The sequence below is a fragment of the Pistacia vera genome, unplaced genomic scaffold (assembly GCF_008641045.1).
Source record: "Pistacia vera cultivar Batoury unplaced genomic scaffold, PisVer_v2 Contig723, whole genome shotgun sequence".
Lineage (NCBI taxonomy): Eukaryota > Viridiplantae > Streptophyta > Magnoliopsida > Sapindales > Anacardiaceae > Pistacia > Pistacia vera.
Window position 1 is genome coordinate 128793 of NW_022196583.1, and position 13856 is coordinate 142648.

The window sequence follows — 13856 nt, forward strand, 5'->3', positions numbered from 1 at the left end:
CATCACCGATACCCTTAGAGATGGGTCGATGCTTTGTGATCGTCACCCAATGAGTAATAAATGGGGTAAATGCTTGGTGACGTACCCAATTCTGAGGAACGGTAGATACTTTGTGCCACTACCCGATTAGTTAGAGATATGTAGGTTGATGCTTTGTGATCATCATCCAACGCTATTAGAAGTGGGTTAATGCTTTGTGATCATACCCGATAGTGACTAGGGGTTAAATGCTTGTGATCGTCCCCCAAAATTCATGAGAACGGGTAGGTGCTAGGTGGATCTCCACCCTTGGTTAGGAGAACCGAGTTGGTGCTTTGTGATCCTACTCGGTAGTCACTAAGAACGGGTTGGTACTGTGTGAATTCCACCCGATAGCCATAAGATTGAGATGGTGCTGTGTGAACGCCATTCGGCCGTACCTCCGTAAGATGAGGCCATGATGTTATGAACAAAATGAAACAATTAGAAAGGAAGAAATTAAGAGTCACACACGGGGACAGACAGTTAGAGATTTTTACTTACTGAGCATTATTTTGTGCTCACCCCGTTATTTTCCTTTGTGGATGCAGGTTCTAGGTTGTGATGCGGTTGGAGGGGCGTCGCGCGGCAGGAGCAATAGCTCCACTGTTCCCCTATTTTGTCTTTTAAAATGCACTTTTGTAAACAGTAACCTTCGTGTAATAAAAGACATGTGAATTGTAATGAAAAGAAACTTTGTGGGCCCATTTTCCATTGTTATGCATGCATTGTACTAGTTTTCATTAGGTGTTACATTTTTGGTATCAGAGCAAAGATTTTGGGATTGAACAGTGTACTATTCTCATCGCCACGGACTCCTCTAACCGACTGTGTGAGTAATTCTTTCTTACTTAAGTGTTTCTGAGTTCATTAGTGTGATCATTTTGTAGATGAGGCGTAGTTATCGAAACCGCGGTAAGGTGTGGTGAATGAAGGAGAACCTTCTAACCCACCAGAGTCTACGCCCCCTCCCTTGGATGAAGCTAGAATCCGGGAATTGTACAGCAAGTTATGCTGAAACTCAGGGGAGAGTTGTACCCCCTGTTCAGGTACCGCCAGTTACGACTGTCGAAAGAGGGCAACCGGTACCTCCCCCAGTACCGAACAGAGTGGAACCGATTTACGGTCTTTCCATCAGCATCACCCTCAGAGTTTAAGGGTACTAACGGATCCAGTAGTAGCAGAGGAGTGGCTTGGTCAGTAGAACGAGCCACGGTTTATTTCCCATGTCAGACCGGAGAATCGCCGTATGCGAGTTTCTGTGTTCGGGGTGATGCCCGAATTTGGTGGGAATTGATGGAAGAACTCACGACGCAACAGTAATGACTGTGGAAGAGTTTAGGCAAGAGTTTTGAGGCTGAGTAAGATCAGAGGACCAGTTCATGAAAGGTCCAAGAATTTATCAGTCTTCAGCAAGGGACTAGCGCTGTGAAAGAATACTCAGTGAAGTTCACGCTCTTTGCAGTTTTGAACCGGAATAGTGAGCACTCCGGCCTTGAGAAGGATAAGGTTGTGCATGTTTGAGCCAAATAGCCCGGGATTTATGACAGCTCCAACCCTCCTCGCAATTACAGTGAGGCCTTGAGGCGGGCAATGAAGGCGAGATTTTTGAAAAAAATCTTCCCCTTGGATCCTCACAGAAGGACCAAAGGAGCTACCCTCCGCTCCTCAAGAGAAAACATGAGGGTGATAAAGGAAAGACATGAAGAATCAGAAGAAGAAGTTTCAGTATAGACAGAATAGAAAGGAGGTAGGAATGCCCTCGAACGGAAGGGTTTCCTCTGTGCCCTAAGTGTGGAAGAACCACCCGGAGAGTGTCCGAAGGATCAGAGAGTGTTCTATAGGTGCCGGCAGCCAGGGCACATGATGAGGATTGCAAAGCTCCTCTTCCACCACACGCTCAAGTTCAGGAGGTACTAGCAGTGCAGAGTTTTACTGTGGCACAAGGGGAAGCAAGGCCAGTCCATCAGCGTTACTGGTCAGTTTTATTCATGCGTTCCTTATATGCTTTAATTGATTCGTGCTACCCATTCTTTATATCTTATGGGATGTCGAGAGATTGGTTGAAACCTATATAGCGTGCCCATTAAGATAGATACCGATGGGGTAGTGTGTTGTACTCAAGAGATTTTGTTAAGAGAGTCCGTAGGGATCCAGGGTAGAGAGTTGCAGTTGACTTAATAGTTTTGATATGCCCGATTTTGATGTGTTTGGGATGGATTCCTAGGGAGTATGGAGTAAGAATTGATGTCGGAAAAAGAAGGCGAGTTTAACCTCGATGGAGATAATTTTTATTTTGGAGAGAGGCCTCAGTTGAATGTGATTAGTAGTGTAAAGGCAGAAGATGTTGAGAAGGGGTGTTTGGTTATATTGCCATGTAGTGAGAGTGGTGAGTTCCACAGAATTCAGAGGGTGCAGTAGTTCGAGAATTTTAGATGTGTTTCCGGAAGACTTACCAGGTTGCCCCAAGAAGAGGTAGATTAGTATGATAGCACCAGGAACACACCAATATCAAACCCCTTACGAATGGCCCCAGCAGCTCAGAATTAAAGAAGCAACTCCAAGCTTTTAGATAAAGGCTTATCCGACCAGTTTTCTCCCTGGGGAGCTCCAATCTGTTTTGTGAAGAAGAGAGGATCACATATGATGTATGATTATAGAGAGTGAATAAGTTACAGTGAAGAATAAGTACCCTACCCGAATAGATGATTTTGACCAGTTGAAAGGGCAGCAGTAGTTCTCCAAGATTGATTTGGGTCGGGGTACCACCAGTAAAAGTGGCCGAGGAAGTATGCTAAAACTGCTTTCGTACAGGTAGGGCATTATGAGTTTGTAGTGATGCCTTTGGCTTGACAATGCCCCAGTTTTTATGGATTGATGAACAGTTATTCCATGAATTGGTCAGTTTATTGTTTCTTAGGAGATATCTGTTTACTCAAAGTCGAGAGAAAGACTGAGAAACATTTGAATAGTATGCAACGTTAGAGAAAAGAGTTGTATGCTAATTTTCCAAGTGTGTTTTTGGCTAACCAAGTGATATTCTGGGTCCTACGTGTCGATAAGAGGGATTTCGTAGATCGAGTAAAGGCGGCAATTCTGGAATGGCAAAGCCGAGACATGAAAGAAATCAGAGTTTCTTAGGCTGGCAGGTATTACCGAGTTGTAGGGATTCGCCCAGTTGGCTAAACCATTGACAACTCTTACCAAAGAAAACTCCTTTTGTTGGTAAAAGCTTGTGAGGACGTTCCAAGAGTTGAAGAAGAGGTTAACATCAGCTCCTGTGTAGTGTTACCAGAGGGGGGTAGATTATGACATTTATACAGAGCCTCTTTGCAGGACTTGGAGCTGTTTATGCGTTAGGTAGGGTATAGCTTATGCTTCTCGTCAATTGAAAGAGTAAGACCAGATACCCTACGCATGATAGAGTTGCAGCGTGGGTCTTGCTTTAAAGATTTGGAGGCATTACCTTTATGGGAAAGAGTAATCTACACGTCATAAGAGTTTAAGTACTTCTTCACTCAAAAGGAGTGAAATATGAGCAGAGAGTGGTTAGAGCTGGTCAAGGATATGATGTGAGATGTAGATATAAGTACCAACCAGGAAACCAATGTAGTAGCCGTGCCTTGAGTAGAAAAGCTCATTTTTCCCGACTTAAAACAAAGAGTTAATAGAAGAGTTTTAAGGACAGATTGAGTGATTCCGGGAAGATTGCCAGCCTAGTGGTACGTCCTCTTTTATAGAGGAATTAGGAAACAAATGGCGATGAGTGGTGTCAGAATAGTTCAGCAGTGCAGTGAGGGCAAGACATAGAGTTCTTTGTGATTATGGTCCCTCTATTTCAGAAATCGGTTGTGCATTCCTCCAATGGAGTTAAAAGAAAAATCTCTTGAGGCCATGACACACCGTACACGCTCATCCGGGAGCAACCAAGATGCATATCAAGAAGGCTATTGGTGGTCAGGTATGAAGAAGAATCGCGAGTTGTGGCTAAATGTCTAACTTTCACAGGTAAAGCAGAACACACGGCCGTCAGGGTTGCTTCAGCCACTTGATTTCCAGATGGAAATGGGAGAGCATTTCAATGGATTTTATCACGGGTCTCCCTAGAGTGCAAGGATATAATTCTATATGGTGATTGTGGATAGTTAACAATCAGCCCATTTCTTCTCAGTGAAGAGTACCACTCGATCATTGGCTCAAATTTTGATAAGGAGATAGTCAGATTCATGGTGTGCCCAAGATATATATCAGATAGAGATTCAGATTTGTTTCAGCGCTTCTGGACAAGTTTACAGAGATTTGGGTACCCGTTTGCATTTGTACTGCCTATCATCCTCAGACAGATGGCCAAACCGAGAGAACAATCAGTTGCTGAGGATATGTTAAGAGCCTGTTGCATGAGTTAAGGTATCCTGGCTGAGATGTTACCTTTGGTAGATTTGCCTACAAAGTTATCAGTCTACAATTAAATGGCGCCTTACAGGCTTTGTATGGTAGACGATGTAGGTCTCCCTCATTGGGATGAAGTAGGAAGAGATATGAGTTGACTACCGCTCTTGGGCCGAGATGACTCAGAAACTAGTGTAGAAGATGTGAAGGTGATCAGAAATAGAATGAAGCAAGCCCAAGATCGACAGAAGAGTTATGCTGACTTTGAAGAGGAAGAGGTGGAATTCCAAGTGGATGACAAAGTGTTTCTGAAAGTTTCCCCCTACAAGCGAGTAATGCGCTTCGGAAGCAAAGGGAAGTAGCGCCGTAGGTAGTATGTCCTTTTGAGATCTTGCAACGAGTGAAAAGTGGCCTATAGATGGCACTACCACCTAGCATGGACAGGGTGCACGATGTCTTCCATGTCTGTGCTACGAAAGTATGTAGGATCCCCTCCACATCCTGAGCATGAAGACGTTGAGTAGCAGAGAATCTGTAATTGAAGAACTCCATTCAGATTTTAGATCAAGGAGTTTAAGAGCTTCGGAACAAGAGTGTTCCGCTATGGGTCCTTTGGAGGAATCACAAGTGGAAGAAGCCACTTGGGAAGTAAACGGACATGCGAATCGTTTCCCAGGTTTTTTTGAATTTCGGGGACGAAATTCTTTTAAGGGGGGGAGAATGTAACGCCCCACTTGAGGTACGTTGTTATTGTTTCCTCTTCTCCCTTATCGAGTTGGTTGTTGTTTATATTGTTTTGTTTGAGTGTTATTTGATTGTTGGCCCTGAATTTTGTTGAAATAGAATTGTTGAGTGTACCAAGCTTCGCCGGGGCGAAGAAGAATCTTCGCCGCGGCGAAGATGGGTTGAACCAGTGGTGAAACTCTCTGGACAGTTTTTCGCCGCGGCGACAAGTGTTGTTTGCGACCTTGAATTTGTTTCTAGCGGAGCGAATAATGTTGGTTGGAGTTTTAGACATTTTCTCCCTAAGAACAATTTGACTCTACTCCCTTTTAAGCAGAAAAGTGGGGAGTTAATTGTAAGGATTTTTCATGAGAATGTGTTGTTAGTGAATAGTGTAGAGTATTTGGAATATGATAGATGGATATGCAATGGAAATCCCAAATGGTCAAAATGGGAATGGTTGTACTTCATTAAAAGGATTAGAATTAACAAAACCCTCATTTCTTCTCCTCAACCAGCACTCCATTCTTCTTCCTCTCACTCTCTTTCTCTCTTGATCAAGGATTTCCAAGGGATTTTGAAGTGATTTGGGGTGGAAAAAAAAGCAACCTAAGGCTTCCTAAGGTAGAATCTCTACTTAAGTTGTGTGATTTGGGAGTTTTAACCCATATTGAATTTGAGGGTTTTCATTCTTTTGTTTAAGAGTAAGAGAATAGTCAAGAAAACCAAGTGGAAAGAAGATTGGTGAAGTCTCTCCATAGCAAGTAAGTAAAACCCAACCCAAATTGAGATTTATGAAATTTCTTGATTAGGGTTTTAATAGTAATGATGTAGTATGTGAAATACTGTGATTGCCATGTATGGATGTATGATAGAGATTTCTATGCTTTGTGAGTGTTAATACCTTGTAAATATGAGAATGGATTGTTGGATTGGCAAGGTAGTTGAGATGGATTTGAAGGGGTGTATGAACCCTTTTTGGAAGTGTGTTATTTGGCAGGTTATTATGGCTTTGTGAAGGGGTTTTTCCCCATTTTGGATGGTTAGGAAAAGTTTTAGATTCATGGCTATGATAAGTCTTATAGTGCTGATTGTTTGATAAATGCCCAATAGAGGTTTGAGTGTAGAAATGAACCTTAATTCTTGCAACTGCATGTTCATTTCACAAGTGCATTAGTAGAATGAATATCCAGTGCATTGTTATATGCATTGACAAGTGACCAAGAAGAGTAGGAACTTTGTGTTTAGAATACCCTATGAGTAGAGAGCTTGGGTAAAATTACTCAAGGGTAGAGAGCATTGAAAAATGCTACAACAGATGACTAGAAGAGTATATAGTTGGATGATGCTTTGTGATCATCACCCGACCGTTATGGACGGATTGATGCTTGTTATCATCATCCGAATAACCCTTAGAGATGGGTCGATGCTTTGTGATCGTCACCCAAGTAGTATAGAAATGGGGTAATGCTTGGTGAACGTTACCCAAAATTCTGAGGAACGGGTAATACTTTGTGACCCTACCCGATTAGTTAGAGATATGTGGTTGATGCTTTGTGATCATCATCCAACGGCTATAAGTGGGTTAATGCTTTGTGATCATTACCCATAGTGACTAGAGACGGGTAAATGCTTGGTGATCATTACCCAAATTCATGAGGAACGGGTAGTTGCTAGGTGATCTCCACCCACGGATGGTTGGAGGAACCGAGTTGTGCGTGTGGTGTACCTCAGGTGTCGGTATGATGACGCTGAAGTACACGATGTTGGACTGTGATAAGATGTCAGATAGAACAACAAAAGTTACGTACGCATAGCAGGTGTGCTGCTATGATGATGCTACGGTGTGCGTCTGTAAACCTGATGTCGACTTCATAGTACCCGTAGAGTAGAAACAAATAGAAAAGGTAAGAAAAGAAGTTACACACGGGGCAGACAGTTAGAGAGTTTTACTTACTGAGCATTATTTGCTCACCCTTTCCTTGTGGATGCAGGTTCTAGGGTGATGCTGGTTGGAGGGGCGTCGGCGCGCGAGGAGCAATAGCTACACTGTTCCCCTATTTGTCTTTTAAAATGCACTTTTGTAAACAGTAACCTTCGTGTATAAAAGACATGTGAATTGTAATGAAAAAAACTTTGTGGGCCCAATTTTCCATTGTAATTGCATGCATTGTACTAGTTTTCAGTAGGTGTTACAATTCCCATCAAAAGTATGTCATCTACATATAATATGAGAAATGTGATGGCATGATCTTTAACCCATTGTATACACAGGGCTCATCCGGATTCTTGACAAAACCAAACGATTTGATTATGTCGTCAAATCGAATGTTCCAGCTTCTTGAAGCTTGCTTCAATCCATAAATGGTCGATGCAATTTGCATACCTTATGTCTTTCAGCAGAGGATACAAAACTATCGGTTGTTCATATAGATGTTTTCCTCAATAAACCCATTGAGGAAAGCTGTTTTACATCCATCTGCCAAATTTCATAATCATGGTATGCTGCGATGGCTAGCATTATACGGATGGATTTAATCATAGCACAGGCGAGAAGGTTTCCTCATAATCCAATCCTTGTTTTTGAGTATAACTTTCGCCACCAGTCGAGCTTTGAAGGTCTCTACCTCCCCATCCTTGCCAACTTTTCTCTTGTAGGCCCATTTACAACCTATAGGAACTATTCCCTCTGGTGGATCCACAAGCGACCATACTTGATTGGCATGCATTGATTCTATCTCAGAATCCATCGCTTCCAGCCATTTTCCTGAATCTCTATCCAGTATTGCTTCTTCGTAGCTTCTAGGATCATCACCTGATCATCTACTCCCACTAAGTAAGATTCAAAATCTGCTCATGTAGGAACTCATATCTCTTTGGAGGTTTTGACATTCTAGAAGACTTTCGTACTGGAACCATAGTATCTGATACTGAGGTTCGCTGAGTGGACGTTCCATCTTCAGCAATCTCGGTTCTTGGCTCTTCGAACTCTTCCTTGAGTTCAATATTTCTCCAACGCCGCCTTCCTCCAAGAACTCGTTCTCGAGGAAGCGTGCATTTCTACTATCCAAACTCTTTGATCACTTGGGAAGTAAAAGCAATACCCTAAACTATCTTTAGGATTCCAATGAATCGACCCTTCTCGGATTTAACATCCAGCTTATCAAATTTAACCAATTTAACATAAGCTGGGCAGCCCCAAATCTTCATATAATTCAGACTTGGACGTTTTCCATACCATATCTCGTACGGTGTTTTCTGGACAGTTTTAGACGGGACCCTATTAAGGATGTGCACAGCGGTCTGGAGAGCGTACCCCCACAGAGACATTGGTAAGTCTGTAAAACTCACCATCGATCGTACCATATCCAATAAGGTACGATTCTCTCTTTAGACACTCTATATAGCTGGGGTGTATAAGTAGGAGTCAACTGTGAGATGATCCTATTTTCTTTTAAGAACTCTTGAAACTTGTACTCAAGTATTCACCCCCGCGATCTGATCGTAGTATTTTATACTCTTTCCAGTTTGATTTTCTACTTCATTCTTGAATTCTCTATTTTTCAAAGGATTCAGATTTGTATTTCATAATACAAATACTCATATCGTGACATATCATCTGTAAAGGTAATGAAGTATTCAAATCCTCCCCTAGCTAAAGTACTAAAAGGTCCACACACATCTGTATGTATGAGTTCTAAAAGTTCTTTAGCTCGCTCTCCTTTACTCTTAAAGGGAGACTTGGTCATCTTTCCTTGGAGACATGATTCACAGGTTGGATAGGGTTCAGAACCCAATGAGTTTAGGATCCCACTTTCTCCAGCTGTATTAATCTTCTCTCCCTATATGACCCAATCTATGATGCCATAGAATTTAGGATTTGATTCAGATCGAGTTTCTTTTATTAGAAATGGTATTGATTGAAGCATAGTCATTCAATTCTAAGACATACAAACCATTTGTATTCACAGCCTTTACCAACTAAAACATTTCCAAAATGTATTGAGCATTCATTTCCATTAAACAGTACATAATAACCTGCCTTACAACAAGCAAATAGAAATGATGTTTCTTATGGCCTTTTCAAAGTACACATACTTTAAACAAATTCAAAACATGTCCTAAAGGTAGTCTTAGTGAGCAAGTCCCCATGGCCTCGGCTGCAACTCGTGCCCCATTTGCCATCCTCAAAATTGCTCCCTTTGTCACCTCAGAACTATTCTGAAGTACCTGCAAAGACATACAAACATAGATGTTGCTGCTGAATCTAATATCCAGGAATGACTATCTGAATTAACACTAATTCATATCAATAAGACATTGGCTCATACCTGCTTTTCCTTTGCCTTTCTTCAGACTGTTCAGGTATTAAGGACAGTTCCTCTTCCAGTGTCCATCTTTCCACAGTGGAAACATTTTCCCTTTGCATCGGCCTTCTCTGCCTTTGCCACTAGCTTCTTGAAGCTCTATTCTGGGTCCAACTTTTAGACCTCTCTTGGTAGCACTTTGGGCTTTTTATTGGCCCTGCTAGTGGAGGCCAAGACATCCTCATGTCCTTTCCCTTTCACATTCTATCTGTGAAATTCTTTAAGCTCATTTAGCAGTTCAGAGAGGTTTCTCTCAATCCTATTGAGATTGTAGTTAGTTATAAACGGTTTATAACTTAGAGGAAGGGATTGTAGAATCAAATTCACTTTGAGGCGGTCTGGCATGACCACCCCATATCCATCCAGTCGATCTACCATTGATCATTTTAAGAGTATGATCAGCTGGAGGTTCCCCTTCCCTCAACTTCATGCTAAAAAGGGATGCCACACTTCATACTCAACCACTCTTGGATTTTCACTATACAACTCTTGTAGAGCTATGAGATATCATAAGCATTGAAACCTCTTCATGCTTAGTTTGAAGTTCTATATTCATGGAGGCTAACATGTAATTTTTGACCATCATTCGTTTCCGCATATGAACAACGCATGACCAAATAGGCTTTATTGTACGAAACATGATTAGTCTCTTACTTATACACCCGTATGAACCATATGCATCCATATCGGATCCGACTAAAATGTCTCAGGTCGAAGGACTACATCGTGCACTAATAGCCAAACGATAAATCATTGACTACATGCTTTCCAAGTGATTTGTCGCTATTCGGTCACTTCAAAAAACAGTTCACCAACCGTTAATCCATACCCATGCCCCAGTGACATGACTATCATCGTCATCCGTACTTATATCAACTCATGATATCTTTCGGAAGCATCCGGTATGCCTATTGTGCAATATGTTGCCCAAATTATATTGCTTCCGTAGGGAACCCTTTTCGATAATTCATTTACCGATTAAATGAATCATCTGGACAATTCATATACATACTTTATTTTAAATGCATGACTGAATAAAGGAAGAAATTTACATATATGAATTGAAGAACTCTTTCTTCTATTATTTATGATATATATAGATACAAGACAAAATGCTCTGAAACCGACAACAGGAATGGTTTCTAAGGCATACACTAATATACACTAACAGCAACACTATTCTCAAATGTTCCTCATGCTCTTCTCTCGATTTGGAGTAAACAGGAATATCATCAATGAACACCACTATGAACTGATCTAAACAGTCATGGAACACTCTATTCATCAAATCCATAAAAACGGTTGGGGCATTTGTCAAGCCAAACGGCATCACTACAAACTCATAGTGCCCATACCTTGTACAAAAAGCAGACTTAGCTATATCCTGCTCGGCCACTCTTACCTGATGGTACCCTAACCTCAAATCGATCTTGGAGAATACTGCTACTCCCTTCAACTGGTCAAACAAATCATCTATTCGAGATAACGGGTACTTATTCTTCACTGTCACCTTATTCAGCTCTCTATAATCAATACGCATCCGTAATGACCTGTCCTTCTTCTTAACAAACAGAATTGGAGCTCCCCAGGGAGAATAACTCGGTCGGATAAAGCCTTTATCTAAAAGCTCTTGGAGTTGCTTCTTTAATTCCTAAAGCTCTGCTGGGGCCATTCGGTAAGGGGCTTTAGATATGGGTGATGTTCCTGGTGCTAGTTCAATACTAAACTCAACCTCTCTTTTCGGTGGCAAACCTGGTAAGTCTTCCAGAAACACATCTAAAAATTCTCGAACTATCGGCACCCTCTGAATTTCTGGCTGTGGAACCTCACCACTCTGCACTACATGGGCAATATAACCAGAACACCCCTTCCTTAACATCTTTCTTGCCTTTACACTACTAATCAACATACTCAACTGATGGCCCTCTCCAAAACTAAATTTATCTCTACTATCGAGATTAAATCTCGCTTTCTTCTTCCGACAATCAATTTCTACTCCATACCTCCCTAGGAAATCCATGCCCAATATCACATCAAAGTCGGGCATATAAAAAACTATCAAGTCAACTGCTAACTCTTGACCCTGGATCACTACGAACTCTCCCAATAACATCTCTTGAGTCAACACACTTACCCCATCAGGTAACTCTATCTTAATAGGTTGACTCACTCTAATAGGTTTCAATCCTAATCTCTCGATCATCCCATGAGAAATAAAAGAATGGGTAGCCCGAGAATCAATTAAAGCATATAAGGAAACATCATGAAATAACAACTGACCAGTTACAGCTGATGGACTAACCTCGGCTTCACCCTGTGCCACTATAAAAACTCTAGCATTGGTACCTCTAGAAGTCTGAGCCACAGGTGGAAGAGGAGCCGGTGGAAGGGGAACTTTACAATCCCTCATCAGATGCCCTGGCTGTCGGCACCTGTAACATACATTTTTGTCCCTCAAACACTCTCCTGAATGGTTCCTCCCACATTTAGCACAAGGGGGAAACCCTTCTGTCCTGGGCCGCTTGTTCTGCCAGTCTCTCCTATTCCTCTTAGGTTGAAACTTCTTCTTGGCCCTTACATCTCTGTTCCTTGTGACATCTACTCTCTTCCGCAATAAGGTAGTGGATGGCTCACTAGATACTGTTAAAGCCAACTCTTCTGTAATATGTTTATTTACATAAATCTCTTCCCTTAAAGCCCTTGCTAGAGCTTCACTATACTATGAGGGGGCTCAACTCCTGTCATTACATCTCGGGCAATATCTGATCTCAACCCTTGAACAAACTTGTCCCTCCTTAACACTGGAGTATACACTATTCCAGGTGCAAAGTGAGCAAGGCAGTTGAATCTGACTGAATATTCTTTCACAGTAATACTCCCTTGCTTCAGATGAATAAACTCTTTGACTTTCTCATGTACTCGATCTTATGTTCGATACTCAGCCTCAAACAATCTTCTGAATTCTTCCCAGGTCATTAAGGCCATATCATGAGTCTCCTCCATTAATTCCCACCAAATTCGGGCATCTCCCTTAAATAAGAAACTGGCATATCTGATCCTCTCTCTATCATTCATGGGAAATAGTGCCGCCGTCTGCTCTACGGACTTAAACCACTCCTCTGCCTCTAGCGGGTCCCTAGTACCCCTAAACGCTGGTGGTTGGTGCTGGTTTGCAAGCCCCTGAATCGGATCAACCCGAGTCTGTACTGTCTGAGGTACCGACCCTTCTCGCTCTTGTCTTGTGGGCGGTACTCTACTGGGGGTCTCGGTTCTCTCCTGAACAACTCTCCCTTGACTCTCTGCTAATACCTGCTGTATAATGGTTCGAATCATCGTCTCATCAAGGGTAGGGGGAGTTGGTTCTGGTGGGTTAGAGGATTCTCTCTCATTCATCACACTCTTACCCTTCCTCATGTTACTACGCCTCATCTACAAAACAACCATACTTGATCAATATAACAAAACACTTAATGTAAGGAAAGAATTAACTTACACAGTCGACTCTTGAACATCGTAGCGACGAGAATGGTATACTGTCAAATCCCAAAATCTCGGCTCTGATACCAAAAATGTAATAGCCGCTTTCTACTCATATACTCATAAAAGATACATAATGAAAACACATGGAAAATAACATAAATAGTTAGGCCCAAAATTTTCTTTCATTAAACATATATATGTATATAGATATTCTTTACACAAAAATTGTATCATGTACAAAAGTGATCAAAAACATAGTGGACAGTGTAGCCATTTCCCTTCGCTTGCCGACACCCATCCGACCATGTCCTTACCCAGATCCTGCAAAACATAGGAAACAACGGGGTGAGCACTAAAACAATGCTCAATAAGTAAATCCTCTACTCATCTAACCCCGTAACTCTCTCTAATTCTTTCCTTACAATTCTGATTTGCTCTTTCTCTTATACTTCTCTCTGTTTTCTCTTTCTCATAACTCTTTTCTACTAACTCTCTTTAGTAACTCACAGCCTCATCTTACCGGAGGCACGGCCGGGACTCGCTCCCGCTCTACGTGACTTCTACTCATTCTAGCCGATCGGACTAGGTTATGCATGGATTCGGAACCCTTGGTCATGTGAGTGTATAATCTCTCTCTCGGGTACTCTTGGGTATAGCCCTCATCCGCATGCACTCTCACATACTCATACCGCTCTCTCAATGCGGCGTACATGCGGGAATACTCTACCGATTACTCACGAGTTCCCCATCGCACAACCTACTCTATGCTCTTTTCTCTCTTTCTCTTTACTAAAGCTCACACTCAAAGTTCTCTACTCTTTTTCTACTCTTTCTCTAATGCATAATTAATGCATATGGATGACTCATGCTCATTAATGC